Consider the following 24,962-nt stretch of genomic DNA (forward strand, 5'->3'; position numbering starts at 1 on the left):
CTTTGGGATCCCAATGTCATGGATATTAATATTGTCAGGTATTCTGATCAGCACATAACATGTGCAGTGAAGTCTTTGGATGGAAATTTAAATTGTTTTATTTCCTCTATCTATGGTTTTAACCAATTGGAAAAAAGGAAACAGCTATGGGCTGAGCTTACTGATATTCAAATTCTTATTGGAAATACTCCTTGTCTTCTTAGTGGTGATTTCAACTCTTTCACTAGTGATGAAGAAAAGCTAGGAGGAGTCACTCTTACTGATGCAGATACACAGGATTTCACTAATTTTATCAAAGACTGTGATCTTTCTCAGCTGAAAACTATTGGATGCTACTATACTTGGAATAATAAACAAGATCCTGTGTCTAGAGTTTGGAGCAGATTGGATAGAACATTAGCTAATGACTCATGGATTAATCTTTACAATTCAAGTCAAGCTGAATATCTACTTCCAAGCTTTTCTGATCATTCTCCAGCCCTGATTACTATTAAGGAAGATAAAATACAAGGAAAAAAACCATTCAAGTTTTTCAAAATGTGGATTAATCATGATAAGTTTTTACCAATAGTTTCTGGTATCTGGAAAACCAAGATCAGAGGATTTAAGATGTTTGCTGTATATTCAAAACTCAAGCATCTTAAGGGAGAGCTTAAAGAGCTAAATAAGAAAAACTTCAATAATATCAGTGAACAGGTTGTTAGAGCAAGGCATAAATTGGAAGAAGATCAAAGAAGTCTGCAGGCTGCTCCTCTAAATCCATAGTTCATCAAACATGAAAAAGAATGCATTTCAGTATTCAACAAGCTTCTGAACTGTGAGTTATCCTTTTACCAACAAAAGGCAAGAATTGCTTGGAATGTCCATGGGGATAAATGCACTAATTTCTTTCACTCCCTTTTACCAACAAAAGGCAAGAATTGCTTGGAATGTCCATGGGGATAAATGCACTAATTTCTTTCACTCAATAATCAAGTCTAATAGACATCATAATAGAGTGATGGCCCTCTATAACAATATGGGACAACGTATTACTGATGGTGAAGATATTATAAATGAATTGCTATCTTTCTTCAAAAATCAAATGGGTACAGCTCATCCTACTACAGTCCCTGATATTAGTATTATCAAATCTGGCCCTTGTCTGAAAGATACTCATGTTAAAGCTCTATCATCTCCTGTTTCTAAAGATGAAATTACAAAAGCCATTTTCTCAATGTCTGATGAAAAAGCTCCAGGACCAGATGGATATGGTGTTTCTTTCTTCAAAGGAGCTTGGAGTATCATAGGTGAAGATGTTACTCAAGCAATTATGGAATTCTTCAATTCTGGAAAGCTACTGGGGGCTATCAACTTAACATCTATTACTCTGATACCAAAGGTAATCTGTCCAAAAACCCCAGCTGATTTCAGACCTATCTCATGTTGTAATTGCCTCTACAAATTTATCTCAAAAATTCTAGTTAATAGAATTAAGCCAGTCATGGGGTATCTTGTCAATGATGCACAAAGTGCTTTTGTGGAAGGTAGGCAAATATCTAGTAATATTTTGTTGGCTCATGAACTCGTTAAGGGCTACAACAGGAAGAGTATATCTCCCAGAGTTCTGCTCAACATAGATATTAGAAAAGCCTTCGATACTATCAGCTGGAGTTTCTTGAAACATATGCTGTTAGGCCTGGGGTTTCCTAAAGTTATGGTTGATTGGATAATGTCCTGCATAACATCTCCTAAATATTCCATTACTCTTAATGGATCCTTACATGGTTATTTCAATGGACAAAGAGGGCTCAGACAAGGGGACCCTCTATCCCCGTATCTTTTCATTCTTGGCATGAAATATCTCTCAAGAAGATTGGACATATTGAAGAGTGATAATCAGTTCAAATTTCATCCAAAATGTAAAAACTCAAGATTACTCACCTCATCTTTGCTGATGATTTGCTTCTGTTTGGAAAGGGTGACCTGCAAACCATTATGAAGCTACACCAATGTATCAGAGATTTTAGTGCAGTATCTGGCCTTGAAGAAAATGCTGATAAATATTGTATTTTTTATGGTAGTGTCCAAGATTCTGTCAAAGCTTCAATTAACTCTCTTCTTGGCTTTACTGAAGGTACATTCCCCATCAGATACCTGGGTATGCCTCTAATAAGTAAAAGGCTGTCTTTTGTGGATTGTAGTCCTCTATTCAGCAAAATTACTAGTCAGTTTCAAAAATGGATGAAATTCAAAAATCTATCATATGCTGGTAAACTTCAAGTTATTAAGAGTGTAATTCTTGGTATTCAAACTTTTTGGACCTCAAGCTATATCTTACCAACCAGTGTGCTCCAGAGGATTGATGATATGTGCAGGAACTTTTTATGGGGAGATGCCAGAATTCCGCTAGTCTCTTGGGATAAAATATGCACAGGTAAAAAATATGGAGGACTTGGTATTTTCTCAGCTTCAATCTGGAATGTTGCTGCTGCATTAAAGAATATATGGTTTATTCATATAAATAAGGAGTTACTATGGATCAAGTGGATTCAGCTCTAATGGTACCAGTTGCTTGGTACAATACTGTTTGGGAGCCATTGAACTTCCCCAAACATTCTTTCATTTGTTGGATGGCTGTTCAAAACAGACTGCTTACAATGGACAGATTGCTAAGGAGAGGAATTGTTCAAAACAATCATTGTTGCTTATGTGATTGCTCTGGATTGGAGTCAAGGAACCACCTGTTCTTTGAGTGTGTATACTCGAAAGAAGTATGGAATAAGATCATGGACTGGTTGGAATTTAAATGGAAAACCTGTAACTGGGAAATACTATTAGAGTGGTACAACAAAAGCTTGAGGGGTAAAGGATTCAAACAGAAGGTTAAAAGAATGGCTCTGAATGCAACTATATACAAATTGTGGATTGAAAGAAACATGAGGATATTCCAGAAGAAAAGTCGAGGGGTTGATCAGTTGGTGAGAGACATCAAATTTGACATTTTTTCTATAGTTCTTAACAACAACACTTTGATGGAGAATAGAGAGTGGATGCTCTCTCTACGAAAAATGTAACAAGTGATGCTGTGCATTTCTTCTTTTTGATTTCTCAATTTTGAGATTCTTGATGTACAAAAAACTTTTAGATTTGGTAAATGATAATATAATCTTCATTGACCAAAAAAAAAAGAAAATAAGCTCAGGTGTCCACATATGTTATCTTCTACTTGGACAGAAAGATACATGACTATTTTTTTCATTTAACACATGTTATTTTTTGTGCATTTAGGTGACACATATCAATTTTTATGCCTATAAGAGTGCGGTCAATTTTGTTTCATATATAAAGGAGGGATTAACCCTACGAAAAAGAATCCAGGAGGTCCATTTGTTTCAAAAAAAACCTGTTTCTTTAAGGGTAAAAAAGTTCAAAAAATTCACTGAACGGATACATACGTCTGCAATAATGGAACTACGGAGGCAAGAGAACAGGAGACACAGACCGATCCACGTACAGTGGGGAAAATGGAGGCTACTGCCTCATACTGATTCGTGACCAATACATGCATTCTCTAATAACAATCTGACTCCCTTCCTCCACGCCCACCCCCCACAACAACTAGCTGAATCATTGTGTATAAGCCCTTCAAATTGCTCAGTATAAACGACCAACAGATTAAATCAATCTGAACGTTTACTGACCCTGCAATCAAAGTCTAAAATTCATTCAATTCTAAAGTCCCTCCACTTTGACTTAACTAAGTTGCAAGGAACGAAGAATCATGACTTGTGAGTTGCCTTATGTGAACCCGCCTCTCGACGGACTGCCGTCTCCTGCTGAGTTTAACTTCAACCAGTAGTCCAAGTTCAATCCAACCCCCCAAGTTAATTATCTGTTGCAGGGGGGCTTCACAAACACAGAAGATGTCTATACAATAGTGGAAAAAAACAACACTGAATAAACACAGTGAAGACAAAGAGAATAGCACACAATGATTTAATGTGGTTCTGTCAATATGACCTACGTCCACGGGCGAGAACAGTAAAGAACTTCACTAATCACAAAGGAAAAGATTACAAAGGAGGTCACTCTTCTAACCAAAGAATCACACAAAGAAAGAGATTTCTCTTTCTCTCTCTTTTCTCTCTAATTCTTGCTTTCTGCCTGCTTCTGAGCTCTCTCCCACCCCCCTTTTCTAAGCTTCTAATATTAATAAAAAATAAAAAATTGGTTGGTGTAATAGTGTAAGGGTTTGGTGGAACAGTAAATTAGGTTTAAAGTCACATAACCAATCTCCACCTTGACTTTGAACATGCAAATTTTCTCTTTGATGAGGTCATTAGTCGACTGATAAGGACGTCAGTCGACTGATGAGCTGGAAAATACCTCTAACGGTCAGCTCATTAGTCGACTGATAAAAACCGTCAGTCGACTGATGCTGTAACGACTAGTTTTTTCCAGTCTATTCTACTTTTGGGTTTTTGATCTTTTTACCTTGTTTTTTCTTGGCTTTGGGGTTCCTATAAATACCCCCACATATCCTCAGTTTTATAAACTTAAGAGAAAGTTTTAAACAAGTTTAAGAGTGTTTTAACAAGGGGTTGAGTTTTGGTTTAAGTTTATTTAAAAAGCTTTTAAACATTTGAGAGCTTGTTTTGTGGAGATAATTTCACAAGAGCTTGAGGAAGATCATCCATTGGTGTTTTAGCATTCAACTCTTCTCTCTCTCTCTCTCTCTCTCTCTCTCTCTCTCTCTTTATCTATAGAGAAGTTTTCTTAAACTCAATTCTAGCTATTTATTATTTTGATTCTAATTTCTATCAGCTAGATTTTAATATTGAGTTTAATTATTTTATTGATACTCTTTGTTCTCTCTCTCTCTCTCTCTCTCTCTCTCTCTCTCTCTCTCTCTCTCTCTTTATCTATAGAGAAGTTTTCTTAAACTCAATTCTAGCTATTTATTATTTTGATTCTAATTTCTATCAGCTAGATTTTAATATTGAGTTTAATTATTTTATTGATACTCTTTGTTCACACACAACCTATTGAGCTTATTATATTTGCATTCATAGTATAATTTGGAGTTGTGGGTTTGTGACATTGAGAGTGAGCGTAATTGTGTTCTCATCTATTATAGAGAACAAATTTATATTTGTGAGCCTAATTGTGAGTTGCACATTGTATTATACTTGGACACCGAGAGAAGTGGTTGGTGAGAGAGGAGGTCGGTTCCAAGAGGAGTGGGGTCGGTAGTAAAGCCTAGTGAGAGGTGGTAATTCCAAACACTTGAGGAATGTGACACAGGCTAGGCCAATACTTAGAGGGTGTAGAGTGTGACTGCAAGTGTGTAGTTGTAAAGTTTTCGGTAAGCTAGAAATCCGAGTGTGAGTTATAAACGTTGTTCGGGTGAGCGTAGAAAACCTGATTATGATAGTAGAGATCTTCTCGAGGTGAGGAGCCGAGACGTAGGTCGTAGGGACTAAACTCCATGATTATATCGTTTGTTTGTGATTGCATTGGCGTACTTATTTTGGTATTCATATCTTATATCACCTTTGTCTATTGCTTATTGTTTATATTCCCACTATCTTGTTTGTGTTCATATTACCCTTGGTTGATTATCCTTGCACATATATTATTCATATCTCTTGTGCTAGGATATATTTGTTAGTAAAGTTTTATATTGGCATAAATCGGATTAGATTAGCATAAACCCTATTCACCCCCCCCCCCTCTAGGATTCTTTCTTAGTTGCATTAGGGGGTCTAACAATTAGTATCAGAGTTTGGTGCTCTTTGATTTAAGGTCTAATCACCTTAAGTTAAAGATCCAAGTCATCTTTTATGCTAATCTTGTTTTGATTTTATTTGTATATTGCTTGCACATATATACATTATGGATACGCACGGTGCACCTAATTTAGGTTATGCCATTAATATTGCTCCTCGTTTGAATAATTTTTTCTATGGTCAATGGTGTGTTAGATTCAAACTTTTTGTTCGGTCTAGGCATTTTGATTTATGAGAAATTATAGATTGTATTTATATTATACCTACTTTAGAGAAATCCAAGTGGAGTAAAGATGATCATAAAATGTTTACCATGAACAAGCTTTTGTTAGAATTTTTACATAATGCGTTCGATTCATCTTTTTCTAACAAGCTTGATTCTTTTGATAGTGCTTACACATTATGGAAACTTACAGAAGCACATCAAGGGAATTTGGAGGTAATCCGACAAGCTTTGGAGGATTCCACTTCTAGTTCATGTGGAGCTTTATTTTCATGCACACGACCACTAGGCGATACCCCTAGTGAGGTTTGCGAGTTCGAATCTATTAATGATTTACCTAATGATGAACTTACTTATGCATCTAAGAAATTATTGCATACCTATAACAAATTGCATAAAAATTTTATTGATTTACAAAGCAATCATGTTGCATTAAAATCCGATCATGAGAAGTTAGCTTTCAAATTTGATATTATTACTCAAGAAAATGATGCTCGTAAAGAAAACAACGATATGTTAAATTTGAAAAATAATAATTTAAAATTAGATATTGCTAACTTGACTCATGACAAAAATAATGACATATTAGAAGTTGAGAACATAAAAAATGATACTGCTTCTTTTATAAATGACTATTTATGTTCTACGTCTAATAAAAATACATATGTGCCTAATAATGAAGATTTAAATCTTGTGAATAAACGCATTTCATCTTTAGATTCAACTTTGAGAATATGCATTGATAACCATAAGAAACTTATAGACAAGTGTGCTAAATCTAGTGCTACAAAATCACCTATACACTATGGACACTTGTATAGCAAAGTTTATAAATGCTCAATTTACGGTCGTATAGGTAGCATTAATGCTGAAGTGACGGGAGATTGATTTTCGTTAAGTCTTTCAGGTTCGGCCACTACAGGTTCATCTACAGGAGGCCTAACCCCTTCAGATTGAGTTGTTGTAGGCATCACCTCTGTGGTTGGACGAACGACACCTGAAGCTTGACCTGGAGCTATTGAAGCAACTGGGTCCATTATGGGGAAAGATTTTGCATCCCCAACAAACGACTCTGTCTCACCCTCTTCCTCATCCAAGGGGTAATGGGAAGAAGATTCACTATATAAAATAGGACCCATGGAATGGAGTCCAGTGTGACGGGGAAGGCTTGCAGTGGCAGGTTCTTATCTTTCCTCTCTCTCAGTGGACTTGAAAGCATCCGCCATTAATCTCTCCCCCTATCGAGGAGAAGACCCCACTATCAACCTTCGACGGGTCTGTCTATCGTACTCACCAACTTCGTTCGAGGTGAGAGCCCTTTTTCTAGCGGCTCTTGTTTTGGGAGTTTCAGCTACTCGAGGTTCCTCGGTTTGAGTTTCTTCAGCTATTTGACCCTCTTCCCCCTCAGTGGTCACCTCTTCATAATCCAAGTACTCACCTATGCCTCTTAGGTGAGACATCCTAGATCCCCTCTTGGAAGCATATATTTTTCTGATTTCTTTCAGACCAGATAAGTTTAACATGTACTCGGGCATCTGAAAAGCAGCATGGTACCAATTACAGAAGCCCATAGAGGTAAAAGAGTTAGGCATCTTGTACAGCAATTTGAATGTTCCCCCGGTACAACCTACTACTGAGTAGTACCAAGTCCTAGCTCATTCGTAGAGATTACCAACAGTGAAGAGTTAAGCTCGGGGATTCCCAACATATAATTGGTCATACCTAAATTGTCGAGCAAACCTATATGGTTGGTACAGCTCAATTATACACTTCTCTCCCTGACGATAGAGAAGGTAGCCCGGCCTGATGTTGAGTAGCCAATGGAAGACACCACTCTTCAATAAGGTAAAGACGATAGGACCCTTCACATCTTGAAATACTCTACCATATCCTCTGCCTTCAAAGTCAGGAAAGCAACAAATAATGTGGTAGTTAACATCTTTCAAAAAAATTTGACAAACCTTAACCATGTATGTCCGTTCCCAAGTGGCTGCTTCTAACCGTTGTACAAATGGAATGAACATATTGCCTTGAGAAGAGGGAGCACTCATCAAAGAAGGACGGTGAGAAATGTACCATGCCATAAGATAGGTGTACGTATTAGCACGTGAGGGTTAGGAGTTATAACTTGCTTCTTTTTCCGCTACCTGACTCTTTAACTTGGATGAAATCCAAGGCCAGCTCACGCAAACTATGTTGTAAACAACTTATCATTATGAAAAGCAGGTTTAAAGGTACCCTATTAGCTAAAGCCGGGTATACTACCTTGATGGTAAGAGCATCTACGGGCCTGGAGGGGACTACACAGCGTTTCAACCACAAGATGAGGAACCCTACCAACAAGGCCATATTCGATATAGGGATTGATGCTTGGTGATGGAAACTCTCAAATTTAGTCTGAGCTGGGAAAATATCCTCTCTTCCCCCATTAACATAATGAGAAGTAGCATTATTGATCTGGACTTGGATGTCTTCCGGAGTGCTCGTAGCCAGACAAGATATAGCAGCAGCCTTGTGGGTCAGATTTTGAAACAGATATTCTGCCCACGATAATTGTTTTACACCACTTGCTCTTGTTCTTATCAATTGGGTGCAGATCTAAAAATAACGCATCACTTCCCAGAGGGTGTCATAGATTTCAGGGCTGGCTTTTCTCAAAAGGTCGAGCTTCGCTACTCCTGGAATAAATTCCTCATATGGTAGATACCCGAAAGAGACCAAAGATGTCATGCATCTCATGAATAACAAATCCTAATTCTCCAATTAGAGTAAAGAAAGTACATGTTTCCGGATTATACCTTTCTAATATGACGAAAAAGTTGTAATGGCTCTGAGCAATTCCATATCTAGTAGCCATTACAGGACAACCAAGTCCAGATCTGGTCAATGGCACTTCCAATTCATTCAAGACAAACTCTGTCATCCGGGTCCACCATCCTGCTCTTGGAGAATGTACCCAACCAGGAGACCTGAATACTTGTGAAGAGAATTCACATTCACCGCTATAAATCTTCGGATGAAGGTGTTAGCCTGCTAGCTACTTCACCAATGGGGTATTCTCTGGAAAACAGGCATGGGGCCAGAGCTGACACTTGTCTATTGTAACCTACTGTGCAGACGCCATGAAAAGTTAGAGCGCTAATTGTAACTCCGTCCCGCTCCTTGACAAGATCCCAATGCATGTACCTTGGAAAGGAAGCACATTGAGATAGTATGATAGAGGGAGCATCCTCTCCATGCTAGGTAGAAAGAGATGGCGATCTCCTACCTTCCTTAACCATTTATACTCCCTGTCATACATGATATCCCTCTCAATTTCATTGGAGTCTCCAAATAGAAATACCGGTTTGTTAAACTATTTACGGTCTGCATTTTCAAACCTGCCATTTGTAACCAGTATTCTAAGAGTTGCTAGAGAGGCTTGAGTAATAGTATCTGCGTGCTTCTTATTAGTGTCTTTGAAGAGGGGAAGTTCCTGGCGGAGGTTAAACATCATGTTATAGTCCATGCCACCTTCATGCCCAAAATGATGACGAAACGAAAGAGGCTCATCGGTATAATGCACTGCAAGAGATGATTAGTTAGCACAGAAGCAAAGAAGATCTAAAAAGACTTAAGTTAAATGCAGAGTTCAAACCTACGTTTCAAAAAAAAATCAAACGTCGAGTTCAAACCTGCGTTTTAAAACATCAAACATCGGGTTCAACCCTACGTTTCAAAAAGTCAAACGCAGAGTTCAACCCTGCATTTTAAAAAAAAATCAAACGCAGAGTTCAACCCTACGTTTCAAAAATTAAACGCAGAATTCGAACTCTATGTTACAACATCAGAACGAGTTTCCTCATTGTTTAGAGATCAGAACTTGTCGAAGCAAGTTTTACAGTCATGAAAGTTGGCACTCACCACCAACGAGAGGAACTTACGGTGGTGGTGTACTTGCCCGTGCTGCGGCGACACTGACAGTAAAAGCCAACGATGGTTTCTGAGCCACCACAGTGGCTAATTTTTATTTCGAGGCAGTCTTCTTTTTGGGCACCATGGAAGTCGACGACTGGAGAAGATAAACAATGATCGGAGGAGAAATCAAATGAAAATTTTTTGTAAAATTTATGAGAAGATGAAAGAGTTGAATGACTCTTGATTTGACCTCAGCAGTCTATTTATAAATAGCTATGAGCTGTCAAATTGGAACGGGATTTTAGGCAAAAATACCGCCCAAAAAACAAACTTTGTGTTTGTGTTGGTTGAACTTCTAAACGCAAAGTTCACCCTGCGCCTTGAATCCCAGATGTGGAGTTCGTTTGTGTGTTTTTGGCCTCTCAAAACAAGCATTTCGGCAATCATCTTCAGATACTCAGAGAAGCTAGTAATGGTCATCAAGGTGATGAAAGCCGAGAAGAAACTGATTTTACAATAAAAAGCTATGCAGCCTCTTGGATGAGTATAGACAGGTTATAATTGATAATGCTAATACTATCGAGCTCGATTAGTCGCGCAACTCATCCTTCCAAATGGATTAACATTCCAACCAAGATTAACAAGTATATTGTTGAAATTATTATCCCAGTTTAGTTTATCAAGAAAGGAGACAAAGTAGGTTCCTCTGAGGCTGCCCTCCTAGCCAGACTTGGGATAAGGTCCTTCTCATACGGGCTTGTGGTTCTCTCTGTCTATGATAATGGATTTGTCTTCAGCCCAGAGGTGCTCAATCTCACTGAGGATATCCTCATTAACAAGTTTGCAACTGGTGTTTCTATGGTTACTTTGTTGTCCCTAGCTCTTTCTTATCCAACTATTACAGTTGTGCCTTGGGTACTCATTAATACATGTAAGAATCTTTTCGCTAGTGTTGTTGACACTAAATACATCTTCATACAGGTTGAAGGAGTTGTAGACATCAAAAATTGCCTATAGGTCCCCGAACACAGCTTGAGACAAATAGAAGGCGATGAACGTCATTATCCGAGTCGAAGAGGATTATCTAACGTCGATAAGCGTATGAAGCGAATCAGCGAACCATTGATGACACGGAAAACACCATGTGGCCCACGCGCTCGCCAGTCAACGCGTATACGTCAGTCAACTCGCGTGCATCGGTTAATGCACACACGACAATCAGCTCGCGCGTGTTAATCAACTCGCGTGCGTCGGTCAACACGCACGCATCAATCAGTTCGTGTGCGTTCGACGGTCGATCCCACAACGAAGCGTACAAGTCAACACGACGGATAAACACACAAAATGGTGAAAATACAAGTCTCGAAAAAATCGGAAAACACCAAAGAACTCAGCAAAACGCCAAAACCCTGTGTCCGCGCGGGTCAGACCGCGCCGACCCACACGCCGGCGTGGGTCGTCCAAGTCCGACCGGTGGCGTACCGGTTGGACCAAAGCCGACCCACGCCCGTGCAGGTCGGTTAAGTCTGACCCGTGGCGGCGCGGGTCGGACAAGGCGCGACCCACGTCCCCACGGGTCGACGGGGGTGTTTTGCGCAGGCTTATTACCCGAAAATGTGTTTTTGGCGGTTTCGACAGGTTTTCACGAGATCTTTTCAGTTCCAGAGGTTCCCAACTGACTTGATATCATCTACAAATGTGGTTAGACTGTTATTGACTGAAGATAAGTCCAAATCACTCACTCTCATCCACATACCCGCATCCGGAGCCCTATAAATACAAGCCTAGGGCCTCCTTTTAGCAGGGGACGGATTATTATCAAGGGGGCAAGGTACTGCCGGATTAAGGAGTCAAAGGAGTATGAATTTACAGCGAATACAAGTCAGATCCCGGTGAACTTCCGCATAAAGAGGAAGACTTTCAAAGGATCTGAACCCACATCTTTCCCCGTTCATCTGTTCCCCGAGATTAGGCTTGGTCTTAATCTCGAGAAGAGCTACTGATTTCACTTGGTCGATTTCAGTGCTTCAAGCAAATACTTCCTTGGTGAGGTAGGAGCTCTATCAATTTTCCATCAACCAGATCCAGATCTAAGGTGGTCCACAGATATCAAAATCCCCGACACAGGCAAAGATCTCGCACAAGCAGAAGATCGATAAACGATCTCCCTACGTTTGTTTTGATGATATAATGAATACCGTAATGAATATATCAACTTTCACCGCAAACAAACTGGCGACCACAGTGGGAGCCAACAGTCTCGCTGCCGAGGCCGTCGTGTCGCAACCTATGATTAAGATTCCGATTGAAGAAGTGGTCGAATACGAGTTCGACCAACAGAAATACGAAGAATACCTCTCGTCCTCCTCCTCCAGATCCTCCGCTTCTCGCACGCGCAAGAAGATCAACGCCCCCGTTGCTATGGTAGCTGTACCTTGCAACGTCTTTTCGGCCTCCAACGAGTCCGGATCAGTAGATTTGAACTCTTCCTCAATCAAGGAGTTGAGTACCAAAGGCGCACCTACTTTATCAAAAAGAGCTCTCCAAAGGCAGCGCCAACGCCTCGCGTGCCAATTCTCTAAGGCTTTGGAGCCCGTAGATGAGATCCGCTATGAAGCGGATCTGAAATTCAAGGAGTATTGAACACGCCAACAGCGAGCAGATGTCCTCTCCTCCAAACCAACAACAAGTGAATGGATCCAAGTCAAAGGATCCGTTCAACACTTGAGGAACGAATTCAGAAGTATCGCGCGTTGCTTGCCCATGCATGAATTCTTTTGCAAAAGGCACAAATGATGCAGAAAAAGAACATAGCCAAGAAACAATCAAGGCTGCATCAAACTTGGAGGTCAAAGTCCGAAATAGTAGCCGAAAAGATCGAAAAATACGGGTCACCCAGATCCGACCCTCCTGCTTGCGGGTCACCCAGATCCGACCCGCCAAGCCACGGGTCACCCAGATCTGACCCTCCTACTCGCGGGTCACCCAAATCCGATCTTCCTACTCGCGGGTCACCCAAATCCAACCCTCCAAGCCGCGGGTCACCCAGATCCGACTCTCTTGCTCGCGGGTCACCCAGATCCGACCCTCCTACCCGCGAGTCACCCAAATCTGACCCTCCAGATCTGACTCTCCTGCCTGCGGGTCACCCAGATCTGACTCTCCTGCCTGCGGGTCACCCGGATCTGACTTGGCTACGCATAGGAACCACTAGACACAGAGACTACCAAAGAATGCATAGAGGGTTATCCTCGGATGATGAAGCATCAGATGCTAACTCTGCAGTCGTTTCTGACAATACGATATCTAGCCCAGGGCAATCCCGTGAAGTGTTTATGATTAACACCGAGGAAGCAACTAAAATGGTTGAGGATGCTCTAGCCAAGAAGAAGCAAGCATTTAAATTCGAAATGGAAATGGCTATGTTGCGGATGAGGGAAGAGCATGACCAATAGATCCGAGCCTTATCGAATCAGTTCGGTGAATCCAGCCGTCGTAAGCTTGCTGACCAAACAGGTAGCGATTCAGATGTGGATGAATGTCTCAATGCTAGGAACCCTCCCGTTGACCAGAACACTGGGGGTGGCCCCACTGAAGACAATAACACCGGGGGTGGTCCCGTCAGTGATGACAACACTAGGGGTGGTCCTGTTGTTCCTCTCATAAATCGTCCGAAGCATGATACAGACAAGGATGAAAAGATGAAAGACCTCGAGAGAAAAGTCAACGCTCTGATGTCTGCTCAAGAGGTGAAAAGTACCGGCATGTCATGTCCCTATCCAAGAGAGTGGGATTCAATAGCATACCCGGTGAAGTTCAACTTGATTAACTTCAAACCGTTTGACGGGAAGGGTTCACCCACTCAACACCTGATCTACTTCAAATTCCACTTGTGTATGATCTTCGGCAATGAAACCTTGATGGTTCGGTCATTCGTTGGCACCCTTCGCGGGCCCGCCTTCGATTGGTACTTCTGTCTCAAGTTTGCAAGCATCAACAGCTGGGACGACCTGGAGAATCTGTTCCTCGCTCACTTCTTTGATAATGACGCCGAGGTGTCAATCAAAACACTCTTCAATGAGAAACAAGAAGACGGCGAGACAGTCAACAACTTCGTCAAATGCTTCCGGAATAAGGAGATGAACTGCCGAGATCTGATCACGGAGAACTTCATCCTCCAAACCTGTCATAACAACCTCTCTTTGGACGTGTTGGAAGTTATAGGAGTAGCACCCTCCTATACCTAGAAAGAGCTAAAGATGCGCGGAGAGCGGGCCGAACGCTTCATCAGAAGGAAACAGGCCGAGAGAAGCCAGCCGATGGCTAATCCTCCGAATTCAAGCTTCGTCTCCCGTGGCAAGGAGAAGGCACCTGCAGCAGCTGCTGATACTAATCAAACGTTACAACAATAATCCCGGAGACAACAAAAGACTTCGGATTCAAGACTCCAAAAAGAGTACTTATTCAAGGACGATGACTTTCCGGCCATTTTTGAGTCCTTCCTTGAAAATAACAAGATCAAGCTACCACCTATTGCAGATAAGGAGGAAGATGATAATACTACAGATCTAAAGTACTGTGCGTACCTGATGCGGCATAAACATGTACCAAAAAGGTTGCAAGTGCATAACCGTGTCAAGTTATAGTATTTAAGATATTGATCCCACGAGGAAGGTGTTTTGTAGGAGAAAATATAAAATCTGTTCTTATGTTGTGTGCGTGACAAATAAGATTGGTGAGTAAATATGATTGTGAAGAGATTGAAAGAGTGAAAGTGGTGTGTAAGTAGGTGCAAAGTGTAAGTGAGAGTGGATGTAAAAGAGAATGAGTATGATCAATAAGGTGAGAAGAAAAAATGAATAAAATCAAGAAACAAATAAAAAAATCAAGAATCAAAAACTTGATGCGGCATAAATATGTACCAAAAAGGTTGCAAGTGCACAACCGTGTCAAGTTATAGTATAAAGATATCGATCCCACGAGGAAGGTTTTTTTGTAGGAGAAAATATAAAATTGGTTCTTATTTTGTGTGCGTGACAAATAGGAGTGATGAGTAAATGTGATTGTGGAGAGATAATGAGAGCGAAAGTGATAGTGTGTGAAGCAGCGCAAAATTTAAGTGAGAGTGGATGTGACAAAGAATGAGTGTGATCAATAAGGTGAGAAGGAAAAATGAATAAAATCAAGAAACAAATAAAAAAATCAAGAATGAAGAACAAAATTCTAGAATAAAAAAAATGTAAGAAATTGAAGATGATGGATTCAATTATAGATATGGGTAATCTAAAATTGAACTCACTTCTTAGAAAATGGTGATTCCCTAGAGGGTTCTAGTCTAAAGGTGAATCAAACAAAATAAAAATAAACAAAAAGAAAAGCTAAACCCAAGAGGGTTCTAGCCTCAAGGTAAATAGTGTAAGAAATTAAAATCTAACTACAAAATAAATTACAAAATCTAAGCTACAAAATAAAATTGCAAGAATTAGATGCAAGAAAATAAATCTACTTTATAAGCATGAAATAAATCTAAGGCAAGAGAGTTCTAGCCTCTTGGCTATTTAACAAGAAAATAAAATCTAACTACAAGCATAAAAATAAATTTACACTAATAAGCAATAAAAAAGAAATAAAAGAGAAATGCAAACCTTCAAATAATTCTTCATCTTCATCTTCATCTTCATTATCCAACAAAGAGAAGAAGAGAAAAATTTAAAGTGGTGAAAAAATTATTATTATTAATTGCAACAAAAGTTACAATTTTGGAAGGCCTTCTCAATTAAGAGTAGCACTCCTCTCCAAAAGGAGTTATAAAAAATTTCACACCCTTAACCCCTCACTCTCTACCCCTATTTATAGTAATCTTCAATGAGTATGAGCCATTGGATTTGTCTTGAGCCCCAAGCAAAGCAATCTCTACCTTTGAATTTGCTTTTTGTTCTTCTCTAGCCCAAACATAGGAGGCCCAATTGATTTTCAAAAATAAATGAAAATCAAGTCCAATGTAAAAAATCAAAGTTGCAGCCTAAGTCCAATGGAGCTTCAAAAACCGAAAATGATAGCAAGCCCAATCTTCATTTGATTTTCCAAGGCCCAATCTTCATTTGATTTTCCAAAAATGAACAAGCAAGTCCGGTTATTGGGGATCCAATTCTGCAGCAATCACCGGCCCAATTCATGATTCTCTTGTGATTAAAATTCAAAGATGTCTGGCCCACACACTGATTTTCAACTCCAAAGCAAGTCCGGTCTTGAAAAAAAATCAAACTCTGCAGCCTAATTCCGGTCTCCATTGATTCATTTGATTTTCAAAAGAAAATCAAAATCTCCGGCCCATTCACAAATCCAATTTGGAGCTTCATTTGTGTATTTATTTATTGATGGACTTTGGGCCTTCATTTGCTTGATGCTCTTTGGGCTTCAATCATTTTCTTCTTTTAAGCTTTTGCTTCATGGGCTTCTAAAATGCTACAAAATAGAGAAGAGAGATTTTGAGGGGTTTTTACATTTAATAATATTTATATATATTTTCATTCAATTATGTGCAAACTAATATAACAATTATTATTAATGGTATATTTATTTATGTAAAATAGATAATGAGGGTATAAAATTGTAATAAAATGTGATTATCAAATACCCCCACACCTAAACTTTTGCTAGTCCTCTAGCAAAGAAAATAAAAAGAAAATCCTAACTCACTTTCGCAGGAATCGCGGTTGTATTTAGCGTATACAACAAGCCTTTAAACCCCTAGGTTACCCTAGTGGACGAGTTGTAGTCTCGTGAGGGTTTGTAGTGAATATACCCATAAAATTCGGTCAACTTGCCAAATTAAAGAAGTCAGTAAATAACTAAATTCACTTGATAACTTTTAGATAATCTAATTGGAGCCAGTTATCACTCAAGAAAACATTTTTATATATAACTCTAAGGTATATTTTTAAGAAAATCTTCTCATTGTAGCAATACAAAACCAAGCCAAACTTAGAAATTTAATTTAAAAGTTTTGAAAAGAACATGCTAACTCTTTGTTTTAAATAATTTTTAAGTTGCTTGATTTAAAATATTTTCCAAGACCATATATACAACTATAAAACATTTATTATTATTATTAAAAAAATTTTACTCTTTCTTCCTTGGTGATTTTTTCTACTTTAACGGGCTTTCTAAGTGACCATTTAACGAGTTTTGGGCCAATGAATCCCAACCCAAATGGGCTTAGGTCATTAAGTATGGAAATACTCCTTGGGCTTAATTACTCGGTCAGCTTAGGCTTTATAAGATAGAATCACCTTGAATTCAAAAGTTTTTTTTCTTTTTGGTGCCCACTTTTTGCACTCTTCTTTTGCAAATTTTACAATTTTTTTTTGTATATGTATATATATTTTGAAAATATGTAAATCAAGACACTTTGAAAAAATTATTTTCAACTCTAAGTTAAGCATGCAAAAATTTCATTATTTTAAATAAAAGTCCAAGTTAAGGCTTAAGTAAAGTATACTACTTTGAAAATTATTTCTTAGAAAATTTATTTAGAGTTATCATAAAAGGTGAACTTAAGTAAATAACCAACTAGAGATTAGAAAATTTCAAATTTATCAAATAAATCAATTATTACATAACTCTATCAATTTGGCAAGTGATGATATTTTTAAAAAAAAAATTTAAAGAAGAAGGAAAAAAACAAAAATGTAACTAAAAATATAAAATAAAGAGAGAAAATAACTAATTCCTACCCGCACACCTAAATTTTGTATTGTCCTCAATGCAAACTCTATGATGCATGAAGTAAAGCAGATAAGAAGTGAAACACTTACATTTGGTCGGCTGATAAAAAATCTGCAATTACCTTTGGTCTGAGAATGATGAAATCAAATTTTTTTTTCTTTTTTTCTTTTTTTTCTTTTTTTAACAACTGAACAAGAAACTCTCAAATAAGAGAAGAATAAATTCTTTTTATTATTCTGAAACAAACAAAATAAACAATGTAGAATGAAATATTCAACATGAATAGTTCCTGTTCTACATTGAATCCTATCTTACTGTTGAAAATTCTTCCCCGGATTTTAAACAAATTCAGAATGATATAATCAATAATGTGAATTTCCAAGCATTTCGGTGTGTTCAGTAATTCTTGCAACAAAGTAAGGTAGGTATTATTGGTGTCCTGCATTTTGCCTTTCTTAATGAACTTAGACTCTTGTATTGTGAAGTTTTGTTTTCTAACAACCAATTCTTCTATGAAGTTCTGAAAATTTGGTTGTTGATTATTCTCCAAGAATCTAAGTTCATCAAGAAAGAGTTCTTCACAATTTAATTCAAAGCAGCAAATGTTTAACACAGTTTTATTATTCTCAAGGACCTGATCTGCTTCTTCTAAAAACTCTAACTCTTCATCAAAAATTTTCTCAAAACTCAAATCAGACTCTTCTTCTTCTTCTTCTGATCTTTCCTGAATGTAGTTTATTTCTAGAGGCTGATTATTTGGTTGGTCCCCTGGATTAAAAATGTTAAGATCAGCAGTCAAATTCCCAAAGGACAGCTTCATTTGACCAGTTCTACAGTTGATGAGAGCATTAGAAGTGGCTAAGAAAGGTCGTCCTAAGATGACAGGTGTCTGTCCTTTGGGATTAAAAACAGGCTGTGTTTCCAAGACTACAAAATCTACTGGAAAAATAAAATCTCTAACCTTAATCAGAACATCCTCTAACTCACTCATAGGAACATTGACAGATCTATCAGCCAATTGTAAGGTGCATTTGGTTGGGTTCAGTACACCTAGACCTAATTGCTGGTAGACTGAATATGGAAGCAAATTGACACTGGCCCCTAAGTCTAAAAGCGCCTTATCAATGTGAGTATTACCAATGATACATGAAATGATGGAGGAACCTGGATCTTTACGTTTCAAAGGTATGGGATTTGACAGCATTTCACTGATATTGGCGGCTAAAAAGACTTTCTTTGGAACATTTATTCTCCTCTTCTTAGTGCACAATTCTTTTAAAAATTTAGCATAAGATGGAATTTGTTCAATTACATCTAAGAGAGGAATGTTGACCTTAACCTGCTTGAATGTCTCTAGGATTTTCTCCTCCTGAGGAGAGTGTTTCCTAGACCTGAGTCTATCTGGAAAGGGAGCAACCGGTCTGAATCTATCAAAAGCAGGCTCAGGTTCGGGTTCAGGTTCTTGGTCATCTGAGGGGAGTGATTGTTGAATAGATTCATCAGAAGGAGAAGGAGAAGGAATTTGTACAGGATCAAGAGTTTGACTTGGAGGAGTTCTCACTTGATTATCGACCTGTCTACCTGACCGAAGTGAATGGATTGCATTCACTTGGGCTTCGTAGGATGAACTGCATCCTGTGTTCTTAGGGTTGACCACGGGTTGACTTGAAAATTTTCCTTTCTCTCTTTCACTCATGGCACTAGCTAGTTGACTAAGTTGAGATTCTAATCTAGCTATAGTTTGAGTGTTGGAGTTGAGCATTTGTCCAGTGGATTGCATGAAGGAATTCAGAGTGCTAGACGTTTGAGTCAACATATTTGTGATTTGAGTGGAGACCTTAATTATAGTTTCCAAACCCCTTTCTAAGACGTTGAGACGTTTATCCTGATCTGGATTGTGATGAGTCTGAATTACAGCTTGATGAAGAGGAGACTGATTTTGATACGGTAGATTGGGTTGTTGAAATTGTGAATGAGAATTGAACGGAACTGTGTTTCCCCTAGGAAAATGTTGGGTCGAAGCGGGAGTGAAGGTTTGAGTTCCGGGAGAATTTCCTAGATTCCATGCCAAGTTAGGATGATTTCTCCAACCTGGATTGTAGGTTGGAGAAAATGGATCATTTTTAGGGTACTGGAATGCAGCGTTCATCTGTTCTAATAAATTATTGTTTCCTAGGAGAGGGCATTCCTCTGAAACGTGGGTAGGAGACTGACAATTATGACATCCTGAGGCAGAAACATGATTGATTTGAGCTGGAGCTCGTTCCTTAATTTCTAAAGCTTCTAACCTTCGCAGAATTGTCGCCATCTTCGCTTCAGAAGAAATGTTTGACTCTAAGGAAAGACCACAAGACTTAGATTAGGGAACTGATAAAACCCTATCATCGCACGGTTCCCATTGCATTGTTTTTTCAGAAAGACTCTCCAAAAACTCCCAAACTTCATCAGCATTTTTCCTCATAAAATCCCCGTGGCACATTGATTCTAAGGAAGTTTTTGCAGAATAATCTAATCCCTCATAAATTATTTAGCACAATCGCCATTTCTCTAAACCGTGATGAGGACATTGGATGAGAAGATCTTTAAATCGGTCAAAATACTTCCAACAAGGTTCTCCCGGGATAATTTTAAAGTTTTGAATGCTGTTCCTAAGATTTACCGTTTTATGAATAGGAAAAAATTTCTTAAGAAAAACGGTGACAAATTCATCCCAAGTTGAGATGGAATTTGTTGGTAAGCTGTACAGCCATTTTTTAGCTTTATCCTTAAGAGCAAATGGAATAAATCTAAGCTTAACCGCATCTTCATTTAATTCTCTCATTTTAATCATAATACACACTTCCTCAAATTCCGAAATAAAAATATATGCGTCTTCTGTTTCATTACCAAGGAATTTGGGAAGCATGTTTATGTATTGCGGTCTAAGCTCAAAATTTATTCCATTTGTTTCGGGGAGCCTAATGCACGAGGGGATTGCATTCCTAATGGGATAGCACATATCATGAAGAACGGGTGGATTAGGATGCTCCATTTCTATGATTGGTTCAAAGCGAATTAATTGATGTGTATTATCCCTAATCCACTGTTGCATACACCAAAATATTTCTTTTTATTTTTTATTTATTTTTTTTAAGAAGAAAAAAAATTAGTTTTTTTTATGAGAAGAAAAGGATAAAGAAAAATCTTAACTAAAACAAATCAAAACAATCACTTTTCAATCACTCTAATTCTAAGGTTTAGCCTAATTCACTAGACCAGCTCCTAACCAAAAACTCCTACAGTGAAAAGATAAAAGTTTTACCCATGTAGTTAGCCAGGTAAGGATAGTACTAGAGGGTGATTAGAGATCAATTAAGTACCTCGTTCCTTACTGAGCGCTTTACGCAACCCCTAAATCTTGCCTTAGACACCAACTAATCTGAGAAAACTTAAACCGGTTCACTTAAGGATTTCTTGTTCCTTATTAAGCTCGAATCCTTAGGGGCCAACGTCTAATGAGTTTTATTAGGCTTGAGTTTGTGAAGTGAGGAATTAGTGATTTTTGGGCTAAGGAAAGGGTGATGAAATCCCTCACCTTATCTTGATTATGGGGTTTTGCCCTTAAAAATATTTTTAAGTGTGTGTCAAATCAAGATGCTCAAATCACTTGGTGAATTCCTACACTATATGAAATGGTTAACAAAAAATAAAATCCTTTCTTTTTTTTAAGTCCTAATTGTCTCTAATTGTGAAGAAGTAGCTAAAGGATGGAATTAAAAACTAGAAAGAGGACTTACCCGAAAGCAAATCTTCAAATCCTAGTTCTCCAATCCGCGATCTTCAAGCTCCAATCGTTTCCTTCACAAAAAACACACAAGTTAAAGAACCAAAATAATTAAAACCTACTTAAGCACCCTCCCCGGCAACGGCGCCAAAAACTTGATGCGGCATAAACATGTACCAAAAAGGTTGCAAGTGCACAACCGTGTCAAGTTATAATATAAAGATATCGATCCTAAGAGGAAGGTGTTTTTGTAGGAGAAAATATAAAATTGGTTCTTATTTTGTGTGCGTGACAAATAGGAGTGATGAGTAAATGTGATTGTGGAGAGATAATGAGAGCGAAAGTGATAGTGTGTGAAGCGACGTAAAATTTAAGTGAGAGTGGATGTGATAAAGAATGAGTGTGATCAATAAGGTGAGAAGGAAAAATGAATAAAATCATGAAACAAATAAAAAAAATCAAGAATGAAGAACAAAATTCTAGAATAAAAGAAAATGCAAGAAATTGAAGATGGTGGATTCAATTATAGATATGGGTAATCTAAAATTAAACCCACTTCTTAGAAAATGGTGATTCCCTAGAGGATTCTAGCCTAAAGGTGAATCAAACAAAATAAAAATAAACAAAAAGAAAAACTAAACCCAAGAGGGTTCTAGCCTCAAGGTAAATAGTGTAAGAAATTAAAATCTAACTACAAAATAAATTACAAAATCTAAACTACAAAATAAAATTGTAAGAATTAGATGCAAGAAAATAAATCTACTTTATAAGCATGAAATAAATCTAAGGCAAGAGGGTTCTAGCCTCTTGGCTATTTAACAAGAAAATAAAATCTAACTACAAGCATAAAAATAAATTTACACTAATAAGCAATAAAAAAGAAATAAAAGAGAAATGCAAACCTTCAAATAATTCTTCATCTTCATCTTCATCTTCATCATCCAACAAAGAGAAGAAGAGAAAAATTTATAGTGGTGAAAAAATTATTATTATTAATTGCAACAAAAGTTACAATTTTGGAAGACGTTCTCAATTAAGAGTAGCCCTCCTCTCCAAAAGGAGTTATAAAAACTTTCACACCCTTAACCCCTCACTCTCTACCCCTATTTATAGTAATCTTCAATGAGTATGAGCCATTGGATTTGTCTTGAGCCCCATGCAAAGCAATCTCTACCTTTGAATTTGCTTTTTGTTCTTCTCTAGCCCAAACATAGGAGGCCCAATTGATTTTCAAAAATAAATGAAAATCAAGTCCAATGTAAAAAATCAAAGTTGCAGCCTAAGTCCAATGGAGCTTCAAAAACCGAAAATGATAGCAAGCCCAATCTTCATTTGATTTTCCAAGGCCCAATCTTCATTTGATTTTCCAAAAATGAACAAGCAAGTCCGGTTATTGGGGATCCAATTCTGCAGCAATCACCGGCCCAATTCATGATTCTCTTGTGATTAAAATTCAAAGCTGTCCGGCCCACACACTGATTTCCAACTCTAAAGCAAGTCCGGTCTTGAAAAAAAAAATCAAACTCTGCAGCCCAAGTCCGGTCTCCATTGATTCATTTGATTTTCAAAAGAAAATCAAAATCTCCGGCCCATTCACAAATCCAATTTGGAGCTTCATTTGTGTATTTATTTGTTGATGGGCTTTGGGCCTTCATTTGCTTGATGCTCTTTGGGCTTAAATTATTTTCTTCTTTTAAGCTTTTGCTTCATTGGCTTCTAAAATGCTACAAAATAGAGAAGAGAGATTTTGAGGGGTTTTTACATTTAATAATATTTATTTATATTTTCATTCAATTATGTGCAAACTAATCTAACAACAATTATTAATGATATATTTATTCATGTAAAATAGATAATAAGGGTATAAAATTGTAATAAAATGTGATTATCAGTACCACAGAATGATCCTTCATCCTACCAAGGCTTGTTTCGCTCTCAAGAATAGTATCCAAACCTTGGTTGAAGCCAGCGTCATAACGATCAATTAAGTCGAATGAAGACTCCGATAAGTATAAGAGTATAAACTGCTCCTTCTGACACTCCGAAGAATATACGGGTATAAACTGCTTCTCGATACTCCAATAGGTATATGAGTCTAAACTGTTTCCTTTCTTTCACGAGAAGTTCCTGGAGAATGCCTCGCCTGGCACTCTTAAGGATAACCCGGTCATCCAACTAAGTATAATGTCAGACCCAGTTCCGCAAAGTAAGCTGGGGATGGATGATTCATGTAACGGGAAGCTCCCCAAAGAATTATACATATAATCTTCTTAGGGATAACCCGATCATTACAAACAAAGTGATAAACACTAAACTCTCACTATGATTTCCCAATACTCTTTTGCTGAGATGAGATTCGATCACTGTTGGATTAATTTTCCCTCATAAAACTCTTGGTTAGCTTGAGAGTTGAAGACAATGGGGTATTTATACCCTCTCACAACTGAGTCAAGAAACCAGAGCAAAAGACAAAACAGCCCCAATGCAACGGTCAAAAAACTAGCCGTTGGAAGCTGAAGGAACACTTGTCGGTCGACCGGAAAATTCGTCGGTCGACCGAAATTTTCATCGGTCGACCGGACCGGTCGACCGACAGGCTTCTGTCGCCCAGAGAACTTTTGACCTCAGGTTCGGTCGACCGGTACGGTCGACCGAAAACAGATATGACAGAAACTGAAACCTGTTTTGCTGGTTTTAAAATGCTGTTTAAAAATATCAAATAAATTCCAAAAAATGTAAAACTTTGGGGAATGATTGTAGACATGATAATACACATGCTACAAAAACTGGTTTTCTAAAAAGACTTCCCAAATGAGAAATATCATCATTTTACAAAATAGTCCAAAACATGAAAACCTGAAAATTGATATTTTGATATTTTGACTTAAACAACATTTTGAAACCTTATGAAATGATTGTATAGACTTGATAAAAGATATAACATGTTGTTATGAAGTCTATAATCTAGAAATACAATATTTTCATAAATTTGCATATTCTATGCAATATATTCAAAACACTAAATATGATTTCATTAAATATAAGCTTGTTAAAGGTGAAATCATATATAGGCATATAAACATGAAACAAAATAGTATTTTCCAATTCTATTCATTTGTTTCATAGTAAAACTTGAAAACTATCAAACCAAAACATATATGTATATATATAACTATATATATACAAAAACCAAAACGTGTATGTGTGTATATGATTGAGCTTAAAGTACAAACACACATAATACAAATTCCTAAACTAAATTACCCAAGCAGTGATCTTGATCTTCAATAAGCTTGACTTGGTAATCTCGCGGATGAAGCTTGAACTTGGATCTTGAACTTTGAATAGCAAGGCTTCACCGACATTCCGCCCACATACTAAAACACAAATACTAGACAAACAACATTAGTGGTAAATTGTTTGTTAAACATCATCAAAACAAGAAGGCCAACAATCTCCCCCTTTTTGATGATGACAAACAATTTACAAAACAAAGTATATGCATGAAGGAAATGAGCATATACAAGATAATACACATGCATATGAATGTATACTCACAATATTTCTCCCCCTTTGACAA

The sequence above is a fragment of the Asparagus officinalis genome, chromosome 5 (assembly GCF_001876935.1).
Source record: "Asparagus officinalis chromosome 5, Aspof.V1, whole genome shotgun sequence".
Lineage (NCBI taxonomy): Eukaryota > Viridiplantae > Streptophyta > Magnoliopsida > Asparagales > Asparagaceae > Asparagus > Asparagus officinalis.